Source organism: Gymnoscopelus braueri, assembly GCF_963280865.1.
Source record: "Gymnoscopelus braueri genome assembly, chromosome: 18".
NCBI classification, from domain to species: Eukaryota; Metazoa; Chordata; class Actinopteri; order Myctophiformes; family Myctophidae; genus Gymnoscopelus; species Gymnoscopelus braueri.
This window is the reverse complement of record NC_137618.1, coordinates 38,385,338-38,393,750: the sequence shown is the minus strand read 5'-3', so window position 1 is coordinate 38,393,750 and position 8,413 is coordinate 38,385,338. Positions and strand designations below refer to the sequence as shown.

Here is an 8,413-nt window from a genome sequence, read left to right as displayed (position 1 = left end):
CGTGGTGGAAAGCCTGGTGACGTGAGGTCAGCTGTTGCCTAGTTGGCAGCGGACAAAGCCTGACGTCTTGCATTTGTACACTGAAGGTGGGTCTCAAGAGATATACTATTTATCTTAACAGCTCAAATGTGAAAGAAGCTCTCACACCACAAACAAGGTCGAAAATGTTGAAGCGCTTTTCGAAACAGGGTTAAAGTGGTTTACAGAACAAATCAACAAGATAAACACTGAGGAATTAAAACCGTAAAGCAAACGATAAGAAACACATAAAGCATCAATAGCATCAATAAAACAACACAAAGTATAAAGGAGGCAACGCACACTATAAAAAGGACTTGGCATTAACATGTTTTCAGAAGTGATTTAAAAAGATGACCTTGACCTTGCTAGTCTTAGATCCTAAAATCCTAATCCTTAATGTGAAAATAATGGTTTGGCTTGTCATGATTTTCTTCAGATCAACAATGCGGGGTGTATGGTCAATCTGAGAGAACTAACTGAGGAGGGCTTGGAGAAGAACTTTGCCACAAATACTCCAGGTAAGAAAGGGAAAGCTAATGTCACTTTGAATTTCAGTAAAACAACCAGGGTTTGATTTGTAAAGCAAACAGAGAGATGGACATTTTCATTTGTATTTAAATTGTTAAATTGTGATATTATCAAATATGTATATCAAACATGTCTGACAGTCTACATTTCCCAAAAGGAAATGCATTTATTTAATCTTACCAGAAGCAGGGATGATGCCTCATTCCCTGTATACAATGCTATGTAACAACAGTGCAAGTGGAGGATCCACGAATTTGTGTTGCTGACTTCTTTTATCTACTTGTGTTTATTTTCAGACACGTACATCCTCACTGCAGCCTTGATACCTACCTTGAAACAAGCTGAAGACCCCAGAGTCGTGGGTTGTGGTCTGTCTTTGTCAGCAGCTTTTTAACTTAAGCCCCATCTTTTACTCTGTTGTAAGGTGCCATGCGGTGCCATCTAAAAGCTCACAACTCGCTGTGAGCTTGTAGATCGTCCATCTTTGCTATTTTTAAGATGTAATGCAGGCGTATTTATGTCACATGCATGCCCAAAATAGGGAACAGCAGGTTGAAAGTGGTTAAGAGCTTGAATTTGACCACACTGATGCACACGTTATGAACTATATGTGCACATCATTTGAAGCTTGTCCAGATTCCTTCCATAACTTATTATCTCTTCATAAAAGAGAAAGGCTAACATTTAAACTGGTAACTGTGTAAAACCCAAATAGTCTGGATATGTTTTTTAAGTTGTCTTTCATAGGGAAAAACGTGGAAAATTATGTGGATCTCTGGATCCACATAGATACGGCATGGCTTTGACTTCATGTGACCAGCCTGTGACATCAGTCCTATGGCATCAGTTGTCTGAACTCTATGGCATATCTATGATGTATGATATCACTCCAAATGTGGAGTGATATAAATTTCAGTGTTATTACAGGCCTGTTGACTATAGAATAAAAGTGAAATATTTCAAAACGTGTACAACATATGTGGAGGAAAACAATTTGTGGAGGTACTTCTGTGGCCGACTGGCAGTGTGCATACAAACGTAGGTGATGATTGTTCTAGTAGTTTGTGAAATTAGCTCCGGGCAGTGCAACAGAGACACACATACAGACCCACTCATAGATGGCTAGCCTTGGTGTGGCTTACAGAGCCGTACTAATTTGTTATCACATCTTTGCAGATCACTGTGTCATCAGGAGGCATGCTGGTGCAAAAGCTGAAAGTGGACGATATGCAGTGTGAGAAGGGGACATTAGATGGTACCATGGCCTATGCTCAGAACAAAGTACGAAAGGGAGACACTGTACACAGACCCATATCTTAGAGCACTGTTTCTCAACCAGTGGTCCATGGAATAATTACAAGTGGTCCATAGAAAAATGTTATAAAAATATATACAGTATTGTACATTTGTTAGAACTTTGAAATGTAAATTAAAATAATATGACTGTTATACCTTCTTTTATACTAAATATATTCATATTGTTGTGTTGAGGTGGGTTGGGTTGGTCCTTGGTTCAAATGTTTACACGCCTGTTAAAGTGCCTTTTGTTTTGACAGAGGCAGCAGGTGATCCTGACAGAGAGATGGGCATCGCAACACAAAGACATTCACTTTTCCGTCATGCACCCCGGCTGGGCAGATACACCAGGTAACCAACAGAGGACTTCTCATTCCATACTCTACACTGCACATGTACTGCTACTAAGTCAATCGCTGTGCAGTTAGTAGCGGCATAATATGATCTGGATTGATTGTGGCACGCCTGGTACAGTTTATAGCAGTACAGCACCTAACAGCCGGGCAAATACAGTAGCTATTATATAGTAGAGCGGAATAGCAATACGATCGTGCACTTTTTGTAAGAAGAGTGAAACTTTCAGCATAGTTAGTAAATACAGATTTAAGTCAGATTTGACCTCTGAAAGGTCAAATCCAAGATGGCCGCCAGTCCACTGGGGCTAAATGTCAAACACATATAATTTTGGAACTAAATACTGCAGAAAAACATTTAAGGCATTCTTTACTACTAAGTTGGGGTTGCCCATGCATTTGATGATACTTTGGAGATTGCCAGAACCCAAGGACATACATTAAATCAAGGTCAAAGTTACATGTATGTTTTAGCTTGGACACTGGATTATACTGCAATATAGTGAAACTGTACTTCAATTTTGTGACAATAGGAACAATACAAAACAAATTAACAGAATAAACCCATTGGTAGTCTATTTCAATACTATATCGCGCCCTCCAGAAAAACGCGGGCAAAAATCCTTAATTATGCGGACTAAAATCCTTTATTATGCGGCCTAAAATCCTTGATTATGCGATTAAATATGCAGGTTTTTTATGTGATTTTATGCGGTGAAATTGCGGGAAGTTGCGAATTATGCGGAAAGTTGCGAAATATGCGGAAAGATGCGGAAAATTGCGAAAAGTTGCGGAAATATGCGAAAAGTTGCGAAATATGCGGGAACTGGAAAAGGGTGATTCTTCTCCCACACCCTGTTACTAGGCTAATACTGAATGAAAAAGAGCCATTTTAAAGACTTCCTATGATAAACAAGCATACTAGAATCACAGAAAGTGCTGGTAATGTTTTAGTTTAGTTTTAGTTTTTTCTCAACGTAAGTATGGCTTAAGGTAACTCCAGACCAAACAGACTCGTCCAGACTATTGCAGACTACTCCAGACTGCAACAGACTGCAACAGACTGGTATTCGGTTGGCAAAAGTTGGCATTTAAGTCTGTCGGCCGACTGGCCATTCATGTGCTAATTTGACTTTTAGCCTGCCAGCGTTGCCAGCTCTGCTTATTATAAGCGACTTTGGGCTTGTTTCCCTGCAAAGCCACTTAGGGATGTTCCCAGCGTTTTTTCTTCACTGATGTGCAGTGGTGTAAAGTAACTAGTACATTTACTTAAGTACTGTACTTAAGTACAATTTTGAGGTACTTTTACTTTACTGGAGTATTTCCAATTGTCTATACTTGTACTCCACAACAATTATTTGAAATGTTTAGTTACTAGTTACTTTGCAGATATAAATCATTATGAAACATACATTAACCACTTTAGCCCTATTTTATACCTATAAGCTATTTGAAAATAGCAGATCTACAAGCTCACAACGTGTTGCGATGCACACGTTCTGAGCTTGTAGATCTGCTATTTTCAAACATTTTAGTACTTTTACTTTTGGTACTTTAAGTACATTTTTATACCAATACTTTAGTACTTTTACTCAAGTAAATGTTGAATTCCGGACTTTTACTTGTAACAGACTCAGAGTACATCTATTGCATTCAAGTCTGGAATTTCGTCATTTTAGGGGCAAGGCCACTTGGCCTTTGGTGTTGTAATTTTTTGGAGGGCACAAAGGCCAAATGCCAGGGCAGGAAGGCCATCCAAAAAAATAATAAAGATTTTTAAGTCCACGGAAATAATGCATTTAACTTGAAGGTTAAGGATGATTGTATTTTAATATATTATAAGAATAGTATAACTATCTGTGAAATATAACCCATTTATTTCACAAAATAATGTGTTGGCAAATGACCAATATTTAGTTATATAGGTCTCAATATGTCACATTCAGCCCTGGACTTCACTGACTGAAGTAGGGGTCACATTAATCACATTAGATTCACAGAATGTATTTTACCCACAAGTTATTTTCATTCAAATGAAATGTGAATGAACTTGCACTAATAATGACTTTAGTTGATTTTTCACTCTTTAAAATATAGTATTTCTTAATTATTATTAATTACAGCTTGTAGATAGGCTATTTTCACGATTTTAAATTGTTTTTAAATAATAATAAAAAAGGAACATACAAGATTTCCACCCGACAGCCATAATATATAGCCAATATATGGTTCTGTATCAGTATATGAGTCCGTTTTTGCAGATTTCATTCTAATTGGCTACTATGCCTGAATATGAATTTCATGAGCCTGGGTAGGTCACCCTGGCTTGGCGGAGATATGCCCTGTAGCGCGCACACGCCGCGCAGCAGCAGCAGGTGAAAGCAATTCACTTAAATGAGGGTTGTGTTGCACACCAAAAAACGGACTAAAATTGTCACATTCTTGCTGGGTCTGGGTCTCTCTCTCTCTCATTCACTTTTCCATTCTCTCACTCTTTCTCTCTCCCTCCCTCTTTCTTGCTCGTTCTCTCTCTCCCTCTTTCCGTCTCCTCAATCTCTCGCTCGCTCTTTCTCTCTCAATCTTTCACTCTCCCTTTTTTCTCTCCCTCTGTCTCTCCCGCTCTCTTTCTTTCCTTCTCTCTCTGCCGCTTTTTACCTCCCTCTTTCTCCCTCCCTCCGTTTCTCTCTCCCTCTCTCTCCCTCTCTTTCTCCCTCTCTGTTGCTCTCTTTCTCCCTCCCGCTTTCTCCGTTCCTCTCTCTCCCTCGCTCCTGGTATCTCCCTCTCTCTCACCCACTTTCTCCCACCCTCTTTCTCTCTGTCTTCCTCCCCTCTCTCTCTCTCTCTCTCCCTCCCTCTTTCTCTCCCCCTCTACCACTCTTCCTCTGTCACTATCTCCCTGCTTTACGAGCCTATTCATGCAATGCTTGAACTCCCACTCAGAAGGACATGTTTACATACTTGCGCATTACATATTTATACATAAACACGGATGCATGTGACTCCGTCACTGGACTGCAAAATCCTTTTTTTTTTTACAAATTTACACACCTGCTCCCAATAAATTACATCACCACAGCGCAAAAGTAGGTCAAATCAATCAATCTCTCTCTCTCTGGGAGCAACAACGAGAAACAGTGAATGTAGGTTTTCTTAGACATGGTCGCTTGTTTCTCACATAATCTGGCAACACCGACAGCCCTCTGTTGTCACTGCCACTGCTCTACAAGTCGGCTAAAAAGCTGAACATGTTCGGTCGGCTCTGGGTCGGCCGAAAAGGTCCCGACGGACCCCTAACCGACTGGACGACGCTTCCCGACGCCAAGTCGGCCCAAAATCGGGCCGACTAGGATTGGTCTGGAGTTACCTTTAAACATTCCTGAGTCACAAAATTGTCAAAATAAAACAAATGCTTCCTGCTTTATAAAAGTGAGGTAGAACAGAACATCTGTTATGCTACAATAATATTTTGCTGTTGGGCAGAAACCTCATATATCCACGTTTAAACTTTTCATGATTTTTCTTTTTTTCTCCCTGTAAATTAAGGCTCTACTTTAAAGTTTATCATGCAAGAGTGTCACAAAAGTAGTGAAAATAGACGTCTTGTAGATTGGCTATTTAAAAAAGTTTTTTTAAACAATGAACGCTTTTGGACATACAAAGTTTCCACCTGACAGCAATGATATAAGAAAATGTGATCAGCATGAAAGCTGACAGTATGCAAAACTTCGGGTTCCCACGGTCATGAAATTCATGGAAATATTTTGAAATTCAAAAAACCTTTTACAGGCCTGGAAAAGGGTTGGAATTAACTTCATCTTTTGGAAAATGTTTGAATATAACTTACATTTACATTTTGTTTTTGGCTATTGAACTTAAATGCCTATTATTTAAATTTAGATCTTGTCCATATCGCCTAGCCTTACGGCATGCAGCCCGTCGAGTAGGATCAGACAACTGGCAGCTCATGCTGAAATGAAGTGTGATACCAAGTCTGTCAGATGGCCTGCTTACTTGTGAGTAAACTTAGAGCCTTTGTGTTTCTCTAACGCTGCCATGCAGCCCAGTGGACTCTTCTTCCAGGGTGAGACACAGTTGTGTCGCATTTTCCAATAACATTACACAGTAAAATCCTCTGTTAAAGCCACAATCCGTACTATGTTTTATTGTCTTCTCCCAAGGGAGTAAAGTAATTGCAGCTGTAAAGGGGCGTTCACATGTAACTATAACAACAATAACTATTACTACTACTGATAGTTTTAAAACTCTTTCTAAGTCAAGTGGAGACCACACACCAAAGACAATGGCAAACAATATAGTTATCGTTATAGTGATTGGTGTGAACGACGGACGTTGATACCTGAGGTCTAATCTTGGTTCTCCCTCTTGGGAAACCAATTATCTACCACTCATTCTAGAGGAAATCTGCTCTTGGCTATGGGATATATTGGACTTATTATGACCTTCATTATCAACTTCATCCAGTAGGTGTCGGGTAGGACATCTATTGGTAGGGAAGAGCAATGGGATATATTGGGATATATATGACCTTCATTATCAACTTCCTTCAGTAGGTGTCGGGTAGGACATCTATTGGTAGGGAAGAGCAATGGGATATATTGGACTTATGACCTTCATTATCAACTTCATTCAGTAGGTGTCGGGTAGGACATCTATTGGTAGGGAAGAGTAGGGAGACCATCTCCGTACATCCACTGCAGATGTACTAGTTATATCGTATTAATATACTCTACCATACATATTGGTTAAAATAATGTTTTATTCATTAAAATAAGTTCTGGATTGGAGTTTTAAATAAACACTAAGAATTTTACTGTGTACGGAGACTATCATACAACATTGACAGAGCAACTATCACTTGTAGTTAAGTTAAGTAATATTTGACTAGGAATATATACTTAAACTGACTAATACTGGAGTTGAGTACGTTGTCCACCACTGGCCCTATATTCATTGTTGTGCAATGAATATGTCAACATGTCACAGAAGTGAGCTTGTAGATCGGCTACTTTAGTCTATTTAAATTTAGCCAATAATAACATGTCCAATAGGGTTGCCAGGTGGAAAGTGGTTAAACTGGCACAATAATCTTCTAAAACCTGTGTGCTACACCACTGGGTTCCTGCTTTGTCTCATACTGTTTAACTGTTCATACCATTTATTGCAGATCGCAAAGCTGTGGCCTCCACTTACCTCTGGCCTGGACTAGAGCCTCACCACAAGATGAGGACTTGATGCTTGCTACGTTGGAACAGCTGGCCAAAAAGCTCAAACATGAACTCTGCCAAAACACTACATATTACTTAACAGTCCTTATGACAGATGTACACTGCTTTTGCAAGATACCCTTTGACTGTTTTTAAAATGATTTAAATAATTTAGTTATTTGGCCTGGCGGGCAGAAGAAAATTTCTGCAGCTTATACTATGTATGAGGTAGCGTCGTATTTAATACGACGCTACCTCATACATAGTATAAGCTGCAGACAGACACACTGGCTGAATGCATGATCTCAACAGTTTATATAATAGTTCTTACATACCAGGCTTTTCTACCTTGCACAGGTGTTGTGGATGGCATCTCCTTGGACGTCTACCTGGAATGCTTTGGTTTCGTGCTGTGATTTCTGTAACATGTTTGTTTTAACTATGGATTGTCCTTAGTCTTTATTTTTATTTTTATTTATTTTTTAGTTAATTTTTTTTTATTAACAATTCAAAACATTTTCAAAACTTTTCAACATTTTACAAAGTTTTTGCTAGCATCAGAGCTGGCTACTTAGCGCTTCTGCTTAGCCATTTTAGCCTTAAAGGCATCGAGTTCTTCTCGGGCCTGAACTACGGCGGCGTCAGCTGCATCGATCCGCTCTTGTGCATCAGCTTCATCCAAGGCAAATTGTATTCGTTGAATGTCATTCAAGTCTTCTTCCTCTTTCTGAAGTTCGGCCAAAGCTTCGACTGCCTGAGCATGGGCCTCCTGAGCATTCATGTAGTCCTGCTGAGCTTGCATGAAGGCAACTGCGGCGGCGTCTTCGTCGAAGTCGTGGCCGTCATCTGCCTCTTCTTCACCGGTAGGCTGATTGAATTGCACATCATCGCCAAAGTCGCTGGATCCTTCGTGAGACATGTTGCTGTTCTTTAGAAGATTGATCTGACCGGATTGTCCTTAGTCTGACCCCTTACCCTTTGAGCTGCTCG

At 39.7% G+C, this 8,413-nt stretch overlaps 1 pseudogene across 1 annotated transcript; it reads left to right on the top strand.

Annotated features, from left to right (window-relative positions):
- The first annotated feature begins 463 nt into the window (after window positions 1–463).
- Window positions 464–7,839, top strand: LOC308073354 (dehydrogenase/reductase SDR family member 12-like; annotated as a pseudogene). Its single transcript has 7 exons — window positions 464–539; window positions 846–907; window positions 1,726–1,830; window positions 2,106–2,196; window positions 6,226–6,279; window positions 7,384–7,540; window positions 7,762–7,839. The product of its transcript is annotated as a dehydrogenase/reductase SDR family member 12-like (transcript).
- The last annotated feature ends 574 nt before the right edge of the window (window positions 7,840–8,413 follow it).